The sequence below is a fragment of the Hyaena hyaena genome, unplaced genomic scaffold (genome assembly GCF_003009895.1).
Source record: "Hyaena hyaena isolate Hyena2069 unplaced genomic scaffold, ASM300989v1 scaffold_56, whole genome shotgun sequence".
Taxonomy (NCBI): Eukaryota; Metazoa; Chordata; class Mammalia; order Carnivora; family Hyaenidae; genus Hyaena; species Hyaena hyaena.
Genome location: NW_024080688.1, coordinates 3,827,331 through 3,848,965, shown reverse-complemented (window position 1 = coordinate 3,848,965; position 21,635 = coordinate 3,827,331). Strand labels below are relative to the sequence as shown.

The 21,635-nt window shown below is 38.0% G+C and overlaps 1 protein-coding gene across 4 annotated transcripts in view; it reads left to right on the top strand.

Moving 5' to 3' along the window:
• The window catches only part of SETD5 (SET domain containing 5), an 84,751-nt gene continuing 63,116 nt past the window's right edge, over window positions 1-21,635 (top strand). For all 4 annotated transcript variants that reach the window (XM_039231283.1, XM_039231288.1, XM_039231286.1 and 1 more), the window contains exon 1: window positions 1-318. The gene's annotated coding sequence lies outside the window, so the exon portion shown is untranslated. The remainder of the gene's footprint in view (window positions 319-21,635) is intronic.

Genomic DNA, 21,635 nt, shown 5'->3' with positions numbered 1-21,635 from the left:
GTGAGCTGCCGCCGCCGCCGCCGCCGCCGCCGGGGGAGGGGCGGCCGCCGCCCGCCTGCGCTGAGAGACTCACGCAGCCCCAGTCCCGCCAGTCCGCCAACACTGTAGTGCCGGCCCCCCCCTCCTTCCCTGGCCCTTCCCCCTCCCCGCCTTTGGCTCGCTCCGCCTTTCTGCCCCCCACCCCCACTTCACGGGCACGGGCCATTCCCGTCCAGGAAACGCCGTGGCGCCGCGTTGGGCCTAACTCGAGTCCTGCTGCCTCCCGGGAGTGCTGTGCGCCGCAGCCCGGGCCCAGGCCCCGGCAGCGCCTGGGACAAGGTAAGGGTCCGACAGAAAAGAGAGACCTACCCTCACGACCGGGCCCTGGGGGAGGGAAGGGTCACCTCCTCCGTCTCCCCGCGCTCGCTCTCGGGACGTGGGCCTGGCCCTTCCCAGGCTCTTAGTAGGAGGATGCTGCCCCTTCTCATCCCCCTCGCCGCCCCACACACACCGTTGCACCCTTCTTTCTCAGAGAGAGGCCCCCTCCGTAATCGAGTCGACCCCACTACCCTTTTCATGCCTTTCCTGGGTCAGGACGCTTCCCCTCCCCCACGCCTCTTCACCCCTTTTCCTGGGAACTGCCTACTCCACGTTTACCTTTTACTTGAGGATAGGCCTCTCCCTGCCCTCTTCTAAAAATGCACAGGCATACTTTTTTTTTCTCTCTCTCCTAACCCCCGCCCCCACCCCCTTTCGCGCGGCCTTGTGACAACTCTGATCTCTGGGGGAGGGGGGGGCCTTAATCCCCCCCTCCGTGATGTTCCTGGACGCCTTCACTGTCGTTCTCGGGTCCCCATCTCAGATGATGGCTTCTTTTCCCACACTGAAGACGTTACCCTCGCGCCACCCCCACTTCACATTCTTGGGCTCTCAGTGGCGTATGCCCCAGTATCTGAGATAGCCTCATTGAATTTGTAGGGTTCAGGCTTGGAGTTGAGCCAGATTGTGTCGTTTTTCCTGCCTTGGGCGTGGAGAGCGATCATTTGAGAACGTCTTGAAAAGCAGAAAAATGTCCCCTTTATGAATTCCCTTTACCTCTGCGTGGAAGCCAGGGATGTGAGGTGAATGGGGGGTGAGGAAAAAGCCCTGGTTTTTTAAGTAGGTGAATCGCGTGAGAGGGAAAGTTGAACTGTTGGGAAAGCCCCTTCTATGCTAATTTATTCTATAAGGCGCCTTTGCCCGTCTCACTTGTTAGGAATAACTGGTCTTTCCCTTGGATACTGATGCTGCAGCCAGCTCTGCTGGTCTGGGTCAGGGGTGCGTGTATGACCTGCATTTTCTGCTTTCTCATGTTACTTGTGCAATGTGTTCACCAGTAACTCATTTCTTACCCAGAGCTCAGGGTTCCATTGGGCTTTGTCTGTACTTTAGTTCATTTCTCCAGTTTCCCCCGTGGTCATGGTGCTGAAAGAATCCCCAGGTTCTCTGCTAATTTCCTTTATAACTTGACTAGGCAAGTTGCTCTTAAATGACATATTTGTGATCAAGGTCATATTTACATTCTTTTGTTGGGCAGATATTGCACGGCTATACTTTTGATTGGGGAGGATCCACCTGAGTTGAGTGTTGCGAGATTTTCAGGAGAATGTTTGTGTGTCTCCAAATTGGGGGAAATTTCTTGATGGTTAATTTTATGTCATTGATGTTTTTAGGTCACTCTGAGGGAAAAGTTGTAAGTGGTAATTTTAGATGTGTGGAATCTGAGCTAGGACTAAAGCAAGAATATTCACGTAATCAGAGGTTTCTGGGCCTCTTGGAGGACACAGAAAAAATTTTTTATATTGGATCTCTTCCAGTTTTCTCTAGAGGATCATTAGTTTTCCTCTCTAGCCCCAAATTCTGTTCCCATACTCCGTTATGGGAGTAGAGTCTTTAAGGGTTACTCACTCTGTCATTATGTATAGAAAAATGAATTATGTCCTTTGATAGGACAAGACACAAGGCTCTGTCTCTAGCTGCAAATTTGAATCTGACTATAGTGTTTAGAAAATTGGCCTTTTAAAGGTGAAAAGTTAATCTTGATTCCTAGATTGCTGGCTTAATTTAAAAATACATAATTAGAATTTATTTGGTAAATTTTGATTTTTTTTTTTTAATAAAAAGGTCTTAGTTTAAAGGGGTGACCTTAGGACTGTTTGTTTCTAAAAGCATAATTGCAGCCCTCTGGGATGGAGCACTGGTCCAAAAAAAAAAGAGAGAGAGAGAAAAGAGTGTGTAAGGAGTGGGGGTGGGGTAAGGATAAGGTTGTTCCTTTGGGTTGGATCACAGGGGTGAGTATACCAGGCAGCAGCAGCTGCTGGTTCTGGAGCCCTGGTTGCTACGTGAGAAGCTTGAGTAGTGCTGGCTGCTGTCTCCAGGGAAGGACAGCAGTGCAGCGTCCATTAATGCTGTTGGCTGCAGGGAGCTGCACTTAGGCGATGGCTGCTTCAGGACTAAGAAGAAACCTTGTTTTCCTGGGAATTTTCGCTGCTGAGCTCGTTTGCATTTTATTGGTGGGGAGATGAGAGTTAGCAATTCTAACCTTCTACCCATTTATGGATATCAGCATCTGGAAACTGGATTATAGTTAAAGATCCTTCTTGTTTTTGTTTTTTCTGGGTTTTTTGTTTTTTGGTTTTGTTGTTGTTGCTGCAGATTTTTGGTTTTTATCTGGGGATTTGTGCTTGGATAGGCCTGAAAGTTCCATTAGAGTTTTAATTTTTGAATCCTTCTATTACCACAGTAATAAAAATTTAAGGGTCTTTCTGAGAACCAGAATGGGAAAAATCAGTTCTTTTTTCTGCAACTGACATGTTTCCTCCATCTCTTTAATTACTGAATTAATTTTGATTTTATTGTTTGTGTGTTTCCTTCCTGCCCTCAAGTTGTTAGGCCACATTGACCTTACTGAATACATGTTTTGCTATACATATTACTACATTTGGAATTGTAAACCCTAAGAAGAACTACTCTTTTTGGAATGATTTCTAAATATAAATTTCAGAAGTGTTTTCTTAATTTCTATATTAGTATAGACTTCTCCAGATTAGATTATTTCTTTGGTGTTTGACCTAAAATATTGATTCATTATATATATGTTGGATATAGTCTTCTAAGATCACAAGGATGTTTGTTTGGCCATGATCCATCTGAAATAAAGGACGTACCAGAAGGAATATTTAGAAATAATAAGTCTAGAGTACAGGATACTTGAGAAGATAACCTCTGAGCCCCTTAGGTGGTCTCCCCTTCCCCCACAGCTCCTGCACATTAGGAAGGTCTCTGATTAGGCAGAACAGTTTGTTTGAGTATGGAAGTACTCGAAGGAGAACCAACACTCAAATATGCCACCACTTACAGAGTATTTAACAGATGCCCATGTGTTTTCTTCCCCCCACACACCCAAGACTCTTGCATCCTATATTTTTTTCCCTTAGAATTTGATATTTTCAGTCTCATGTTCAGGTACTTAAATCCCACAGTCATCTATAATGTGTAATATGACTCTGGCATTTTGTCGTTCACAAATGTGGCTTGCATTGTCTCTCAATGATACAAACAGACTAATGAAATGGAACCTTAATGAATAATATTTTAGGTGGTTCTATTTTTATTAGTATTACATATAAAAGATGCCGTATCAAATAAAAAATGGTTTCACTCATACTGGCTGTTTAACATAGCTTAGGTATAAATATAAATATCTTTTAGTTTATTACATAGTATGAAAGTTACCTTGTAAAATAATTGCTTTTTCACTTGTATATCTTATTTGGAACGCACTGCAAACTTGATGTAATCATTTTCTGAAAAATCAGAGAAGCCCTTTTCATAGGGTTTATTTAACCAGTATGCTTGAAAATTTTTGTATCTTACACTGTGTTGTGTCTGAGAACTTAACATACTTTCTGAACTTATTCTGACCTTTCTGGGGGAGAGTTGCCATTTTGTTTTTTTATTTTGGATGGGAAAATAATATAGTGCAAAATGGAGATATGCAGACATCCACTTTTACCTTCTTTGTGTTGAAATAACTTAAGAAACCTGAGACTGTAGTTAACAAGTCATAATTATTGGATACATCTTGTTATTGAAAATTGGAATATGATCTAGAATAAAATTTTCTTCTAACTTCTGGTTCAGCTCTGGTGATTTGTCAGTTTAATTTGAAACTAAAAGGCCTAGTAGTAAATTTGATTTATAAATTTTGTTTCAGGTATGGGAAACTAAAAGTTCTTGATAGGGATATATTCTTTACGACAAAACTTACTCTAAGCTCTGTAAAATGTGTGAGATAATGTATATTTACTAATACAGCTGGTGGTTATTTGTAATTTGGTTAAAAGCATCTTTTCAGAGGCACTCCTTAGAAAGTAAGTATAACGCATCAGTGATAGACAAGGATTGTTGTCATTCCTTACTGCCAAAAATTCCAAAATAGGTAGTGAAATGGCATTTTTAACCTTTCACTTGCTGCACTGATTGATTTCTCTTCTAGTAAAGATTCAGAGAAATTGATGAAAGGTGGAATACCATTTCTTTCATTTATCAATACAAATTTTGCTAAATTGTTTAGAGTCTTATGAAAAGTGTCCTATTGTATATTCAATTCTGAATTGATACCCAGGAATGGTATGTGTTGGGGGGGGGCAGTGTTAGAAAGCATCACTTTAGAAAAAGTGCTTAACACTTTATAAAGGAAACCGTGAGAGATAATAAAACAATGACGCTAAATCTCAACCTACTGTATAGGAGCCTTCACTGAACAAGGAATTTGTAATACTATCCTGTCTCACTTTTTCCATCATATTGATTTTGTTTGTTGAATACCTCAGGGAAGGATGTAACGGTCACATTAAGTATCTTTAATATAAAGACAGGAAAAAGGAATTTACTGCTTGTTGGAATAATATCTTTGTATTTTAAAGCACTAAGATTATTGGCGAGTTTTGCCATATGTATATGAGTGTTGGTTTGGTTTGACTGCTTTCTCTTCTCAGCTTTTCTGTCTTCCTTGTAGTCTGAGAATTCTCGGAGTTTTGATGGCAAATTGAAGTAGTAAGAATCATTTTCTTGCCTCTGTTAGTTATCTACACCCAGAGCTGGGGATACACCTGGGTCTATGTTATGAATGATAAAATAAGCATTGAATATGGGGATTTGTAAGATGTGTTTCTATGTGGGGGTTCAAGTTTTTGATGTGCTACCTAATTGAGGGAAAATGCCGAATTCCTTCCTGCTCTGTTTGAAAAATAGATGGAAGCATGGGAGGAGCCTCAGACTTCTGCAGCAGGATTTGGTCTGAGTAGAAAAGGAAGATTTTTGTTTCAAATTGCCAGCTGCTTATGTCAGACTGACTCCCTTATTATGCTTTTAGTTGGCCTGTCAATATGGCCAAACAGCTAGATAAGTGCGGGGCAGGACAAAGGGCTCTTTGCACAGCGGGGAGGCAGTGTTGGTGGGGGAGGGGCAGGAGGTAGGAAAGGCAAGAGGAGGAGGTTCTTTTCCCTGGGAGATTATTCACGTTGGCATACAGTTAAAGAAATCATTTATAGTTCCCACTCGAGCACTGAATTTGTGCCAACCACATACTCCTAACCCCAAATTTAGTATATCCCTGAATATCAGGTAGCGACTCATCACCTCCTCCTAGGAAAAATAAAGCTTTATGTAGATTAAAAGAAAAGAAATCCTATGCCCTCCACCCTTCTTTTTTTATTTTTTAATTGATTTTTAAAATGTTTATTTTTGAGAGAGAGATAAAGACAGAATGAGCACGGGAGGGTCAGAGAAAGAGGGAGACACAGAATCCTAAGACAGGCTCCAGGCTCTGAGCTAGCTGTCACCACAGAGCCCAACGTGGGGCTCGAACACACAACCCGTGAGATCATGACCTGAGCTGAGGTCAGACGCTTAACCGACTGAGCTCTCCAGGTGCCCCTCCCTCCACACTTTTAAATACAAGTCACCTCCTGAGAAGACCAGTTCTAGAGAATCTGACAGGAGAATTCTCATTAAGAAATGGAAAAGAATATTTTATCTGTATAAAACTTTTATGTTTTAATATACATATTGTCCTTTAGATTGGGATTAGGCCAGAATAGGTAGAATAATTTATTGTGTTTTGTGCAGTAGTTGCATATTGTTAGCTCCAATTTCATTTCATTTAAGATTTTTTTTAAAGTAATCTCTACATCCAGCGTCTGACTCAGGGTGGGGCTCGAACTCACAACCTTGAAGTCAGGAGTCCTCTGTTCTACCTACTGAGCCAGTCAAGTCCCCCTGTTAGCTCCATTTTTATATCAGTAATATAGAATCCCTCCAGCATTCATGTGTTGGATTGCCATCATATAAAATGCTAACTGAAGAAAGGCTACTTAACTTGTCATCCCTACTTCCAGGAGAACCAGATACTCCCTGGAGATTACTCCCTCCTCATCCCCCATCCCCCCCCCTTCTAGGTTAGGCACAACCTAGTTTGATACATTTGTGCTTGGCTCACAGCACAATGTGGGGTGGTTGCATCCAGCTTATTAAAATTAATATGAATCTTGGAGTTGGAAGAGATCTGTCAGTTATCTGGCTCTTTAATCACAATGAAATATTTCAAAGTTTGGGACCCTTTTGAAGTTTTCATTAGAATATTAAACCAATCCGTGTCCTGAGAAGTATTTTTAGTTATTTTTAAAATAAATGTGAAACAGTACATCTGTGCTAGTTCTTTTTTTTTTAATGTATATATTAAAGAATTGCATTCACATACAAATTAGATAGTTACTTGGATTACAAAAGGATTTTTTTTTATAAAGAGTATTTGCTGAGGTTCTTTTAAATGCTTAATATATTTCAAGAGAATTTGATTTTTGGAAATAATTGGTTGGAACCCAGTTTTCCAAGAGTACACCTGTTAACTTGAATTGAGATACTACCTGTTTTGCAGTGTTAACTAAACTAGCCTTAAAATTTGCCTTCTATCCAAACTGCAGGAGATGGTAAAGGGAACTAGAAGCTAATTTTTGCTCATGGTTTTAGATCTTGTGGCTATTAGCAAAAAAGAAACATTTTAACTTCATAGAATAACTAGGAAAAAATGGCCTTTAATGCACATTCTAATATTGAGCAAACCTGACCAAATTTTGTGTCATTTTTTCTGTAAAAAAAAGAAAAAGCATTGTTACTCAATGTTACATTTTTATGTGTAATGGATTTTTGCAATAATGATAGAATGTTTTGATCTGAAAAGGGAAATTTGAGTGACTATCATTGCCTTTAGAAGGTGTATTGTTTATTAGTGAACTAGCAACAACGTTAATATGAAGTTTAGTACGCTGCATTTTATGTATTACTACAAAAATTTAGAGTAGGCATTTCTTCTCTTTATAATTCTCTCACATCGATTATTTCTGTAGATTTGTGTGACTAAAATAGAAGCCATCTAGTTCAAACCCTGGCCTCCATTCAGACCATTTTCCCCTCAGGTGCCATATTGCTAGCACTAGAGTAAACATTTTTGTTCACACACATACTACGTACACACACATATTATTCTTCCCAAATAGTTAGAAATCTCTTCATCTTGGCTTCTTCTGCTACTGTTAACCTGAAGCTTGCCAGAGACCTTAAAATGTTCAGGGTGGGGTGGGGAGCAAATTTTGATTCCAGAGGCTTTGGAAACTGCTTTGGTTACCCAGACAGCTAATCTGATTTTCAGTGAGACCTAGCCAGCAGTAGACAAGAATGGAGGTGAAACAGCAATGTACCTCATCTTGCCTAGGCAGCTGCTCCACCTTATTTCCTGCTATTATTATCCTACTGCGCCTCTCCCTAGCAAAAAAGAAACTAGGACAAAGGGGGAAAACTGGATGGGCTCTTAAGATTTTTTATTATGGTTAGGTTTGTTTGTATGTATTGTTTTTGTTTTTAAAGAATTTTTTCAAATTTATTTACTCTGACAGCGTGAGCAGGGGAGGGAGGGGCACAGAGGGGAGACAGAGAATCGCAAGCAGGCTCCGAGTAGTCAGCACCCAGGGCCCAATTCGAGGCTGGAGCTTACAAAACCATGAGATCATGATCTGAGCTGAAATCAAGAATCTGACGCCACCCCATGTGCTCCTGTTTATATATATTGAAATGCAAAGTTAATTTGTCCTTTTCCTAAAAGTCAGTAGTAAAAGAAATTTTCTAACTTCAGTATCTTCCATTTTGTTTCTTAATAAACCATTTCATTTCAGATCCTTTGTCTTACAAAAAAAAAATGTTTTTAAGAATATTTAATTTTCGTTGGCTGTTCACACAATCATTATTACCACCAGATGCCACCTCAAGTAATAACTTGAAGAAAGGGAGAAATCTCTTCTGGATAATATTTGAAGTTTTATTGGTAATTACTTATTTATGTAACAGATTTATAACAAAGGTTAAAAAGTTAAACTTTTTTGTATATGTTTGTCCCTCTACCTTAGTGGAGGTTAAATTGTTTGCAGTAACATTTTTCATTCTTTAAAGTTCTTTCTTAAGCTGCATAATTTATATTCTTCAAGCCTTCTTTTTCCCATACCATCACCCAAAACAAGAGACTTTTTATTGTCTTATGATGCTGAGGTTTTCTCCTCCCCACTCCTGAAATATGAAGAATCAAATAAAACCCGGTAATCTAATAAATGTATGTACTGTTGAGTATAGTAAGAGGATTGTTTCATAACTCTTAGAAATTATGATCTGGTTAGGATGTTCTAGTATCATTTTAGCACATTTTGTAATGTTGAGATGTTAATTTAATATGCGTGCACATGAATCTCATTGTTCAGTATTTCTACCCATTGTTTGTTATTTTCTATGAGGTTGTTGTGGTTGTGTTACCCCCTCCCCATCTCTGGACTCCCATGTTTTTTTATTCCCGTCCTGTTCCGGTCTTTGGCTTATGTTGGAACATTCTATTTCTTTCTGCCAACCTCCATGCATGCCACAACACATACAATTTGTACTCTCACATCTCTGAAGGAGGATGATCTCCAGTTAATAAGCAACTGTTCGGGCATTCTCGGTATCCAAGGAAGGTTTTATTTAAGTGGAAGGACCTGTTGGCAATTATATTGCCTCTGCATTTATGTTACCTTTTCCTTTGTTAATGTAGCTTGTTGAGAGTTGACTTGTTTTATAAGAGAAACCAGACAGAAAGGAAAGAGACATAGATGTGGTTACTTAAAAAAAATAAATGTTTATTATGATAGCATTCGGTTTAGAATCTAAAGGGCACTTTAAAGTTTTTATTTTAGTTCTAAAGACAAAAGAGTTTAACCTAGAATAGAACAAATAGGGTTTGTGAGGCAGTATGATTGATTGCATGCTGAATGTAGCATGAGATTGTTGTATGAATGCGTAAGTTTTTATTTTCTCAAATTCTGTGGTGCAAATTACTGTAACCACACAGATTGTCTTTATGCCTGAAAAATATTAGATGGAATGACTTCTTTAAAATAACAGGTCTGAAGGAAATGTGAAAGGAAGTTCAAATTTTTGAAGTCCCTTTTTATTCTTGTTCTTGCTAAACACGTTTAGTTTTATGTATGGCAATTAGAACTTCAGTGTTATAGCCTCGTAATAGAACAAAATAAGGGTAGGTTGACATGGTATAGGGAGTGTCTCATTTTAGGATGAGGCTAAAATTCTGTATTCTGTATTTTCATATTTAGGCTGCTTTTATTGAAAAAGTTTGCCCCATATTTTAAAACCTATGAAGTGGCATAAAATATTCACAGATTAAATGGATAGTCACTTTATTGGTATCTCATTATATAAGCAATACGAAATCCAGATATTTACTAAAAATCCCCGAAAGAAAATTGGGCTAGCAGCATATATGGAACTGTGAACTTCTGAAGGCAAACTACTTAGAACAAAACAAGTAGGCAATAATGCCAATTCTAAGGCTCTTACTTTGGAGCCTCAGCTGGTTGATGTGACCCAGATGTTTTTACCTCACACTTCCTAACTCCTAGGTCACTAAGATTTGAAGTGTTGCTGGGAATAAAGTATCCGTTCAAAAACTGAGTAGGAGTCTTACTAGGCCATGTGTGGAGGCCCATGGGAAGACATGTATTTTTAGCGAAGCAAGGCTCTTGAGTAAGTGTAATTTTCCCTTCATAGTTTATCTTGAACAGTTGGTAAGAAAAGGAATGGCTGGAAGTTCATAGAATACACTGAGCAACAAGAAGAGACAAAGACATATCCCCCTTTATAAAGTAACTGTGTGCTGAGCAAGAGACAGGGAAAACATTCTTTTTAATAGAATACATTAGTTTTTCTGAACTTCATAATATTAGGAATGTGTTTCTATGGAAAATCATTATTCAAAGGATTGAGTTGAATATCTTTAGTGAAAATAGTAAAAAAAAAAAAAAATTAAACTGTTGTAGAAGAAAGAGGAACAGTCCTGGTTTATGCCTACCACATAATTAGTAATAGCACCACTTTCACTCTCTAAAATGTCCCAGTTTAGGGGCTTCTGGGTGGTTGAATGTCTGACTCCGTTCAGGTCGTGATCACACTGTTCCTGAATTCCAGTGAGTTCACTGCTTAGCATGGAGCCTGCTTCATATCCTCTCTCCCTTTTGCTTCTGCACCCCCTCCCCCACTGTCTCTCTCTCTCTCTCAAAAATAAAGATTTAAAAAATAATAAAATAAAAACAAAAATGTCCCAGTTTGGACCATAAACTATATTCTTACCCTACTTACAGAGGATCATTGAAACTTTTCTTGACTACAGAGCAACCCCGTTTTCTTTTATACAGCTCTCTGATTCTCCTCTCTGCTGGGATTTGTCTGTTGGCTTGTCCGAACCCCTATTTCCACATGGGTAGTTCTTGGAATGTCTTTTTCTATTTCTTTTCCTCTTAGTTGTTGGTGAGGGAAGCAATATATACAGATATGGTTGGATTTTGTTAGGAAAATTACAAATACAGTAAATTAGGGAATAGTAAATCTCCCTTTGGATTTAAACCATTCCATTTGACTGAGGTAAGGTCGAGTCTTTCTAGTTTACAGATTCTGTCTTTCTTTTTTACATGCAGTATACTTGTGAAATTTACCATTGTGTAGAGTTCCTACTCTTTGGATGTTGGAGGTTGCATCTCCATGGTGTCATTTAACATTCTATTAGATGACCTCTCTTGCCCATATTTCATGTAAATTAGTTATTAAGTGGATTGCAAATATATAATACTATGGTATACATCCATTAAGAATTACACATACCTACCTATGTGATGTGAAGCAGCTGTTGGTATTCATTCACCTAGATCAGCCATTCTTTATGTGTGAGTGGTATATTTTTATTTTACTTATTTTTAAGTGTGTGTTTATTTTTGAGAGAGAGCAAGCAGGGGAGGGGCAGAGAGAGGAGGACAGAGGATCCAAAGCCAGTTCCACCCTGACAGCAGTGAGCCCGATGTGGGGCTTGAACTCATGAACCATGAAATCATGACCTGACCCAAAGTTGGACGCTCAACTGACTGAGCTATCAAGGTGCCCCTAGGTCAGCCCTTCTTAAACTTTACACTCTTAAAAACTGAATGCCCCAAAGAGATTTCAAGGATTATATCAAGATTTACCAGATTAGAAACTGAAACAAAATTTTTATTTTTATTTTTTAATATTTATTTATATATTTTTAATTCAAGGGGCCTGGGGCCGTTGAGGAAAAAATCCCAACCAGGCTGCAAGCTGTCAGCACGGAGCCCAGTGTGGGGCTCAAACCCAAGAACCGTGAGATCACAACAGAGCTGAAATCTAGAGTTGGATGTTTAACCAACTCAGCCACCCAGGCAACCCAAAACAAAAATTTTTAATTATTTATCAACTGATTTTAAAATAATGGTAACAAATCCTGTTAACATAAATGACATGGTTTTTTTGAAGAATAACTATATTTCCAAAGTTTTTTTAAAAAGTGGCGTGGTTTTACATTTTTGCAATTCTCTCAGTGTCTGACTTAATAGAAGACAGCTGCTTTCTCACAGCTGTTTCTGCATTTAATTTGTTGTGATAAGTTGTTTTGGTTGAAGACTGGAGAAAATCTGGCCTCACACTGATATGTAGTTGAAAAGAGAAAGACCTCACATACCCCTAAAAGAATCTTGGGAACTTCAGGAGTTCTCAGACCACACATTAAGAACAATGTGCCTAGATCCATTATTTCCTTTATGATTGCAAAATGGTGATATTTTATCATTAATTTATTTTCTGTAGTATTCCCTCTCATTTATTTGGTTAGTACCTAAGGTATAGTTTGAATACAAAAGTCAAGATCTGTGTTTTTTTTCTTTCTTACCAGTTTTCAAAATATAATCAGTTGGTAACCTAGCAGCCTCTATAGGTGATCAGTGAAATGTTATTGTTGCATATTATGATTTTAAATATGTTTGATGTGTTTCAGTCCCTTGCAGTTATTATTTTTGACATTCAAATTGTCCCACATTTGATTTTTGGCTTCTATGCCCTTTTTACTCATTCTCACCTGTTTCCTAGCTTTTTTTTTTTTTTTTTTTTTTTTTGGATTCCTTGCTTTCTAGTATGACAAGATGTTCCAGGATCATTTTGTACATTTCCTGCCCCAAACTTGGAATTACTAATTTCTACAACACACTGTTATCTTTTAGTGGGAAATGATACTTAGAGACCACATTCTAGGTGCTAGGAGTATTCATTGCTCTCGGGTTGGTCCTTGTTTTCTAGGACCTTTTCAATGGACAGAACTAAAAACTGGTTTCTTTTTTTTCTTTTTTTAATTTCTTTTAAAAATATCACTAGTCGGTATTTGATAACTTTTTTGAAATTCACTACTATGTAGTTTTTGTGTAAACCTAATCTTTTCCTCATTCTCCAAATCCCAGTTTTCACTAACACTAGTACAATTACATTTTGCTTTGTCCCACATTGCACATATAGCAGTTTTAGAATGTCAGAACAATATGACCACTGGGTTTGTTTGTGCTCTTAGGTTATATCCTCTAAGGATATACAGTCAAATTAAAATGTTTTAAAGTCTCTTGGGGCGCCTGGGTGGCTCAGTCGGTTGAGCGTCTGACTTCAGCTCAGGTCATGATCTCATAGTTCGTGGGTTCGAGCCCTGCAACGGGCTCGGTGCTAACAGCTAGCTCAGAACCTGGAGCCTGTTTCAGATTCTGTATCTCCCTCTCGCCCTGACCCTCCCCTGCTCACGCTGTCTCTTTCTCTCCTCTCTCTCTCAGAAATAAATAAAACATTAAAAAAAATTTTTTTTTTTAATGTTTTAAAGTCTCTTGAATTAATTCTCTATGTGGTTATGCCACGAACTTGATACACAGTGAAGTTAATTTGTTTCAACTCAATTCAGATTTTTCAGGGATTACTTTTTGTTTTGTAATATATAAAACAGCAGTACTAAGTGAAATGTAAAAATCTGCATGTAGTCAGGGAAATCTGTCTTATTATGGTCTTTTCTATCCTGTTCTCTCTGTCTCTGTATGTAAGACTTGACAGAGTTATCATGAATATTTAAAGTGATTTTGCATAGTATTTCTTTAGTAACACAAAAAGTATTTAAGTTAATTTACTAAAATTATCTGCTTCTAGGAGCACCTGGGTGGCTCAGTCAGGTGAACGTCCATCATTGGCTCAGGTCGTGTTACCGCGTTTATGAGTTTGAGCCCTGCATCGGGCTGGGTGCTGTCAGTGTGGAGCACTCTTCTTATCCTCTGTCCCCCCTCTCTCTCTCCACCTCCCCTGCTCGTGCTCTTTCTCTCAGAAATAAATAAAATCTTTTAAACTATCTCCTTCTAGATTTTTCAGTAACTAATAGTTATTTTTAATTCATGGAAGAAAATCATGGACTTTTCTGTTCTTCTAGGAGCCAGAATTTCTTGCCTTAATAGATACAATTCAAGATAAGAAAGTTCCTTTCTCTAAGAAAAATGATTTCTCATGAAATGCTAGATTATTATCCATTGGTCTCCAATGATTTCAGGTACTTAAACCTGCTTAGCACTTGGGAGACTGGTGCTTCTTGTTGCAGAAAGTTCATCAATTAACATTCCTTGAATGTCTAATTCTTAGACCTGAAAATAAATTATCTTAGAAAATTATCTTAGAAAGGATGTCATCTCCTCGTTATTTTCTCTTTAAGTTTATTTACTTATTTTAAGAGAGAAAGAGCATGCATGTGTGTTCATGAGCAGAGGAGGGTGCAGAGAGAGAGAATCCCAAGCAGGACTCAGTCTCACAAATGCTGAGATCACGACCTGAGCCAAAATCGAGTTGGATGCTTACCAACTGAGCCATCCAGGCACCCCTGTCCTCTACTCTTTGAGGTTGGTATTTAAAATTCAAATTAGCTGATTTTACAAGTCTTAAATATTAAATCTTTTTAAATCTTAAACCTGTTAGGGGCGTTTGGGTGGCTTAGTTAAGCATCCGACCTTGCCTCAGATCATGATCATGATCTCAAGGTTGGTGGGTTCACTCCCTGGGGCTCCCCGCTGACAGCAAGGAGCCTGGAGCCTGCTTTGGATTCTGTGTCTGCCTCTTTCTCTGCCTTTCTCCCACTCGTGCTCTGTCTCTCTCTCTCTCTCTCTCTCTCTCTCTCTCAAAAATAAACATTTAAAACTTGGTGGGGGGGGGACCTGGGTGGCTCAGTCGGTTAAGTGTCTGACTTCATCTCAGGTCATGGTCTCGCAGTCCAAGAGTTCTAGCCCTGCATTGGGCTCTGTGCGGACAGCTCAGAGGCTGGAGCCTGCTTTGGATTCTGTGTCTTCCTCTCTGTCTGCCCTTCCCCCACTCATGCTCTGTCTCTCCTTCAAAAATAAATAAACATTTAAAAAAATTTATTTAATAAAAAACATTCTTAATTTAAAAAATCTTAAACCTGTTAAATATGAAATGTTTTATCCTTTTAAACTATAAGTACCTAAAAGAAGTTACATTATCATATTTCAGCAATAAATGTCATATTCTAATATATACTTGTAGGCTGAGAATACTAAATCAGGGTATGTCATGGTGAAGATCAATAATGATTAAAAGTGTGAAGGTTCTGAAATTGGGTAGACCGTGTTCATTCAGATTCTAGTTATCTGTTTCTTTGCTTATAGCCTTGGACAAGATTCTTGGTGGGTTTAATTCTTTGGCTAAATAGGAGTAGTAGTTTACTCATAAAGTTGTAGGATTACATGAGCTAATGCATGTAAAGTGAGTGAGGACACCATGGTTTGTATAAAATACACATCCAATCGGGCGTTGTTATTATGAACATTTGATCAGTTGTATAAACTTTATCTGCATCTTACTTGGGGTAAGTAATGCTTTCATGTTGTAAACAGAGCACCCAATTTTCACGATCCTATTCCATGTGAGTAAGAATCATCTCTTTAACAAAGAATAATTGGTGTGTAGCTGAAATTTGTTTGAGGCTTCTAACTTTACAAATATACTGTGTTTATAATATGAATATCACATTAAGAAATTTAATAGAGAGAGGAGCTTTAAGGAAACAGATCTTCTTTTCAGGACCAAGGTCCTTTTCAGACATTAGTAGAAATTGTTTTATTTGAAGTGGCTTTAGGGTACCATGTTTGCTGGCCAGAGTTGTATGAATTTTTTACCTGTAGAATTTCAAGATACATTTACCTTTTCAGATAGAGCTGTGTACCACCAGACTTCATAAATTCTGGTGTTTAGGGTTGTGGGGTTTTTTTTTCTTCCAATCTTTAATGAGGTATAATTGACAGAATTATAGTGCGTTGTATACAACATGATGATTTGATATACATTGTGAAAGGACTCTAACAAATGTAAGGACAACTTTTTTTTGGAAGTGGTGGTGAGAAACTTTAAGTTCTAATCTCTTAACGAATTTCAGCTCTGCAATATAGTGTTATCAGCTTTAGTCACTGTGTTTATAAATCAGATCCTTAGACCTTTTTAATCTTTATAACTAAAGGTTTGTACCCTTCTACCAACCTTGCCATTTCTTCTACATCCCAGCCCCTGACAGCCACCATTCTACTCTGATTCAGTGAGTTCAATTTATGTTTTTTGTTTTTGTTGTAGTAACTCCACATATAAGTGAGATGCTATGTAATATTTATCTTTTTCTGGCTTATTTCACATAGCATAATGGCATACACTTTTATCGTGTCACAAACAGGATTTCCTTCTTTTTTATGGCTGAATAATATTCCACTGTATGTAAATAGAGAGCACACTTTTTCACCCATTCATCCTTTGGCAGACACTTAGGTTTCCATACATAGGCTGTTGTGAATAATGCTGCTACAAACATGGGAGTACAGATAACTTTTCAAAGTGATTTTGTTTTCTTTGGCTATATATCCAACAGTGGGACTGCTGGATCATATGGTAGTTCTATTTTTAATTTCTTGAGGAACCTCCATACTGTTTTCCATAGTGACTGTACCAGTTTACATTCCCACTGACAATGTACAAGGGTTCCTTTTTTTTCCCCTACATTCTCACTAGCATTTGTTCTCTCTTATTGTTTGATAATAGCCATCCTAACAGGTATGAAGTGATCTCTCATCGTGGTTTTGATTTGCATTTCCCTGATGATAAGTGATGTTGAACACCTATTCAGGGACCTTTTGGCTGTTTTTAGGTTTTGTTTGGGATAATGTCTATTTGGATTCTTGCCCATTTTTCAGCTGAGTTTGGTTGATTGGTTGTGGGTGGGTGTGTGTGTGCGCGCTATTGAGTTGTATACACACATACATATCTCACATGTTTATTTTTGAGAAAGAGAGAGTGCACGCACATGCAGCCGGGGAAAGGGCAGAGAGAGGGAGACAGGATCCAAAGTGGGCTCTGTGCTGACAGCAGAGAGCCCGATGCAGAGCTCAAACTCACAAACTGCGAGATCATGACCAGAGTTGAAGTCAGACACTTAACTGACTGAGCCATCCAGGTGCCCCTCTTATATATTTTTCACATCAATCCCTTATCACATATGTGATTTGCAGATATTTTCTCCCATTACATAGGTTGCCTTCTCATTTTGTTGATGGCTACCTTTGCTGTGCAGAAGCTTTTAGTGTGGTATAATCCTGCGTGTTTTTTGTTTTTTTTTTTTTAATTTTGTTGCTTTTGGTTTCTGTGTCAAATCCCAAAATCACTGACAAGATCAGTGACAAGGAGTTTTCTTTTAGGAGTTATACAGTTTCAGTTGTTTAGTTGTATAGTTTCAGGTGTTTAATCCATTTTGAGTTGATTTCTGTGTATGGTATAGGGATGGGGGTCTAGTTTTATTCTCTTTTTTCTTTTTTTTACTGTTTATTTTGAGAGAGAGGGAGCAGGGGAGAGGCAGAGAGAGAATCCCTCTGTCAGTGCAGAGCCCTACGTGGGGCTTGATCTCACAAACCATGAGATCATGACGTGAGCAGAAACCAAGAGTCAGATGAACCGACTGAGCCACCCAGGTGCCCCTAGTTTCATTCTTTTGCATATGGATTTTCAGTTTTCCCAGCACCATGTATTGAAGAGACTGTCCTTTCCCCATTGTATATTCTATGATATGAATCAATTCTATTGATATGATTATCAATTCTATGATGCCTTTGTTGAAAATTTATTTCTAGTCTGTTCCATTGATCAATGTGTCTGCTTTTATGCCAATACCATACTTTTTCATAACCACAGCTTTGTAATATAGTTTGAAGTCAGGAATTGTGATGCTTCCAGCTTTGTTGTTCTTTCTCAAGATTGCCAAACTACTCAAAATTTTGTGTGGCTCCATAAAAGGAATTTGGGGATTTTTTTTCTACTTCTGTGAAAAATGCTATTGGAACATTGAAAGGGATTACATTGAATCTATAGGTCACTCTGGATAGTACGGACATTTTAAAAGTATTAATTCTTCCAACCCATAAATATGGACTATCTTTCCATTCATTTGTGTTTTTAGTTTCATTTGTCAATGTGTTACAGTTTTCATTATATACGTCTTTCACTTCTCTGGTTAAATTTATTGCTAAATACTTTATTCTTTTTGATGCTGTTGTACTTGGTATTATTTGCCTAATTTCTCTCTCCTGTAGTTGTTAGTATGTAAAATAACTATTTTTTGTATTGGTTTTGTGTCCGGCAACTTTACCTCATTTGTTTACCCAAAAGCATTTTGGTGGAATAATTAGGGTTTTCTAGATAGGAATACTGTGTCATCTGCAAACAGACAAATTTACTTATTTTCTGATTGGGATGCTCTTTATTTCTTTTTCTTGTCTAGTTGGTCTGGTTAGGACTTCCAGTGTTATTTTGAATAAAAGTGACAAGAATGGGCATCTTTGTCTTGTTCCTGATCTTAAAAGAAAAGCTTGCAGTTTTTCACCATTGAATATGGTGTTAGCTGAGATTTGTCATATATGGCTTTATGTTGAGGTGTATTTCTAATACACCTGTACCTAATTTGTTGAGAGTTCTTTTTTATCATGAAAGGATACTGAATTTTGTCAAGTGCACCTACAGAAATGATATTATTTTTGTTCTTTTCATTGTGTATTATTTGATTTGGGTAGTTGAATCATCCTTCTATCTCAGAAATCTTGATCATGGTATATAATCCTTTTAATGTATTGTTGAATTCAGTTTGTGAATATTCTGTTGAAGATTTTTGCATCTGTGTTCATCAGGGCTGAGGCTCATGGGTGGCTTGGTTGGTTGAGCATCTGACTCTTGATTTTGGCTTGAGTCCTGATCCCAGGATCGTGGGATTGAGCCCTGCATCAGGCTCCATGATGAGTGTGGTGCTGGCTTATGATTCTCACTCTCCCTCTTCCACTCTCCCTGTCTTACACGCCTGCTCTCTCCCTCTCACCTTCTCTTTCTCTCTCTAAAAATAAAATGTTCATCAGGGCCATTGGCTTGTGGTGTTCTTGTCTGATTTTGGTATCAGGGTAATGGTAGCCTTGAAAACGAGTTTGAAAGTGTTCCTTTCTCTTGAATTTTTTGAAAGTTTTTTTTTTTCTTTTCTTAAATCAGTATTAGACTGAGATTGAGGAATGCCAAAATGAATTCAGATGGACTGATAATATTTTAAGACACAAGGATGGAGATTCTAGAAGGGACAAAATGGTGGGCTAAAGTTAGTTTTCTTCCTTTCCCTCAGAACAAAACAGGAACTAAAATGCACGTTTTCATTTTTTTTTAAGTTTATTTATTTTTGAGAGAGAGTGTGCAAACAAGGGAGGAGTGGGGGGCGGGGAGGGGGGAGACAGAACCCGAAGTAAGCTTCAGACTCTGAGCTGTCAGCACAGAGCCCAACATGGGGCTCGAACTCACAAACTGTGAGATCATGACCTGAGCCTAAGTCGGATGCTTAACCGACTGAGACACCCAGGTGCCCCACACATTTTCTTTTTTGAAGAACCTACCTTTAAGAGATACATGCTGCAATATGGATGAAATGACATGTTACTAGTGTTTGTTTTAGAGTGGAGGAGATACCGTAATAGATGAAACAAGATTGACTTAAGAGTTGGTAATTGTTGAAATGATAACTAAATGATGTTATTTGTAAAACATTTTTATGCTTGTTTGAAATTTTTCACAATAAAACCTTTTAAAGTTTTAAACTATATCTAGGCTTGTGGGCCTTGGTAAAGCCAACTTAGTAAACACTCAGATGTTTCAGGTCTCCTAAGTAGTATTTATTACTAGCTCTCTGAGCCCAGTTCCTTTTGTGACACATGATATTTTCAGTCAACAGAAAAATGGAATAGCTGCATAGATATATAATGACTTTGTATTAAAGGAGATTTTAGTGTTTTAAAGAAATCTACAGATTCTGGAAATCATTCCTGACCGGATGATTGAGGAAACAATTGGGTAAATTAACAGTATATTCTGTATACAATAGATTTTATTTTATGAGGTATTTGAATTTCTGAAAAGATACCTGTGTGTATCAGATTGATGTCAAGCAGTAAAGCCTTCTCTAAAAAAATTAATAAAGGGTATTTTGACTAAGGGTGCTGTTGACTCCATTGACTGTTAGCAAATCTTAGTGTTAGTGGACTTGGCAAGTTTCAAATAAGATTCAAACTGTGGCTTCTTCTCTGCTACTTTATGCTATTGCCTTAGAAGCCAGAAAATGGCTCTTGTTTACTTCTTTAATAGTTTAACCCTACATTCCAAAAATGGGTGCTTGCAGTGTGCCAGGTATCTTGCTAGGTTCTGTTATGAATTCTGTTTCACTCAATTCTCAGAATAGTGCAGTGGAGTGGTTTACAAATGAACAGATTGAATCAGAGTGATCACATAACTAGTAATAGGTTGAATCAAGTTCCTATGATTCTAGAAGAATCTTTTCATTATACTGTATTAGCTATCTTATTTAAGGAGCCTTCTATCTCTACCAGTATAATCTGCCCTTTCCTCTCCTCTGGATTTGGGTATTGCTACTTTTCTGTAGTTTTGACCTTTTTTTTTTCTTTAGGATCTTCTGCCAGAATTGGATGAGGCTCCTGCATCTGGACAGAGAAAGGAAATGGATGGATTTTAATTGGGCACTATTCCCTGCTACAGTGATTGTAAATTCTGGCTTCCTTAGTATTAAAAAAAAAAAAAAAAAGTTAATAGGTCTATTTCAATCACTCATACCTTACCATTCATTCTGTTACAGGCTTTATCCCAAACTGCATTTCAGGAAAAGGTGTAGAGCAGAGGCTTAAGAATCCCTAGCATTTTGACCTTAAGTTTTATCTCTGTTCTGAGGAAATGGTTCATAGTCTTAATCAAGTTTTCACAGAAATCAGTGATCTTTCTTTAAAAAAAAAAAAAAAAAAAGATTAAGAACTACAAATACCCTAGCATTTGTTTCTGAAGAGTAAAAAATAAAGAGAGTTGCTTGATTACTTGGTTCTTCTTTAGCCTGAAAAGGTTGCTCCCTCCTTTGATCTACCAGGCCAGACAGCAAACTACCACAAAGCTCACCTATGAATGTACTTTTTTCTTAAAAGAAATAATCTGTGAATTCATAATTTAGCTACTAGAGATTGAAGTCTATTTAGTTGTATTTGTATCAACTTGGCATAGGTTCACACTCAGTTGTGCTTGGTAAACTCAATAATTTTTTTCCAAAAGAAAAGACTTATTTAAAAGGAAATAAAAAATGGAAGGCATTAATAATAGGTCTAGAAGTCACAAGGCTTTTATTTTTTTTTATTTTTTAAAAAAATTTTAATATATTTTTTTAATTTATTTCTGAGAGAGAGAGACAGTGTGAGCAGGGGAGGGCCAGAGAGAGAGGGAGACACAGAATCTGAAGCAGGCTCCAGGCTCTGAGCTAGCAGTCAGCACAGAGCCCGATGCGGGACTCGAACCTACGACCTGTAAGATCGTGACCTGAGCCGAAGTCAGAACGCTTAACCAACTGAGCACACCCAGGCACCCCTAGAAGTCACAAGACTTTTAAAGGAATTTATGTTTCAGTAGAGTAAAGAATGGTGACAGGCAGCACCCACATGTGTCTTTAATTTTTTTTTTGGCTTGTAAATTAGTGTTTTTATATTAAAATAAGGAAGTAGCCAAATAAGCCTTCATTATAGTTTCCCTCAAAGAAGAAATTGGCAAAT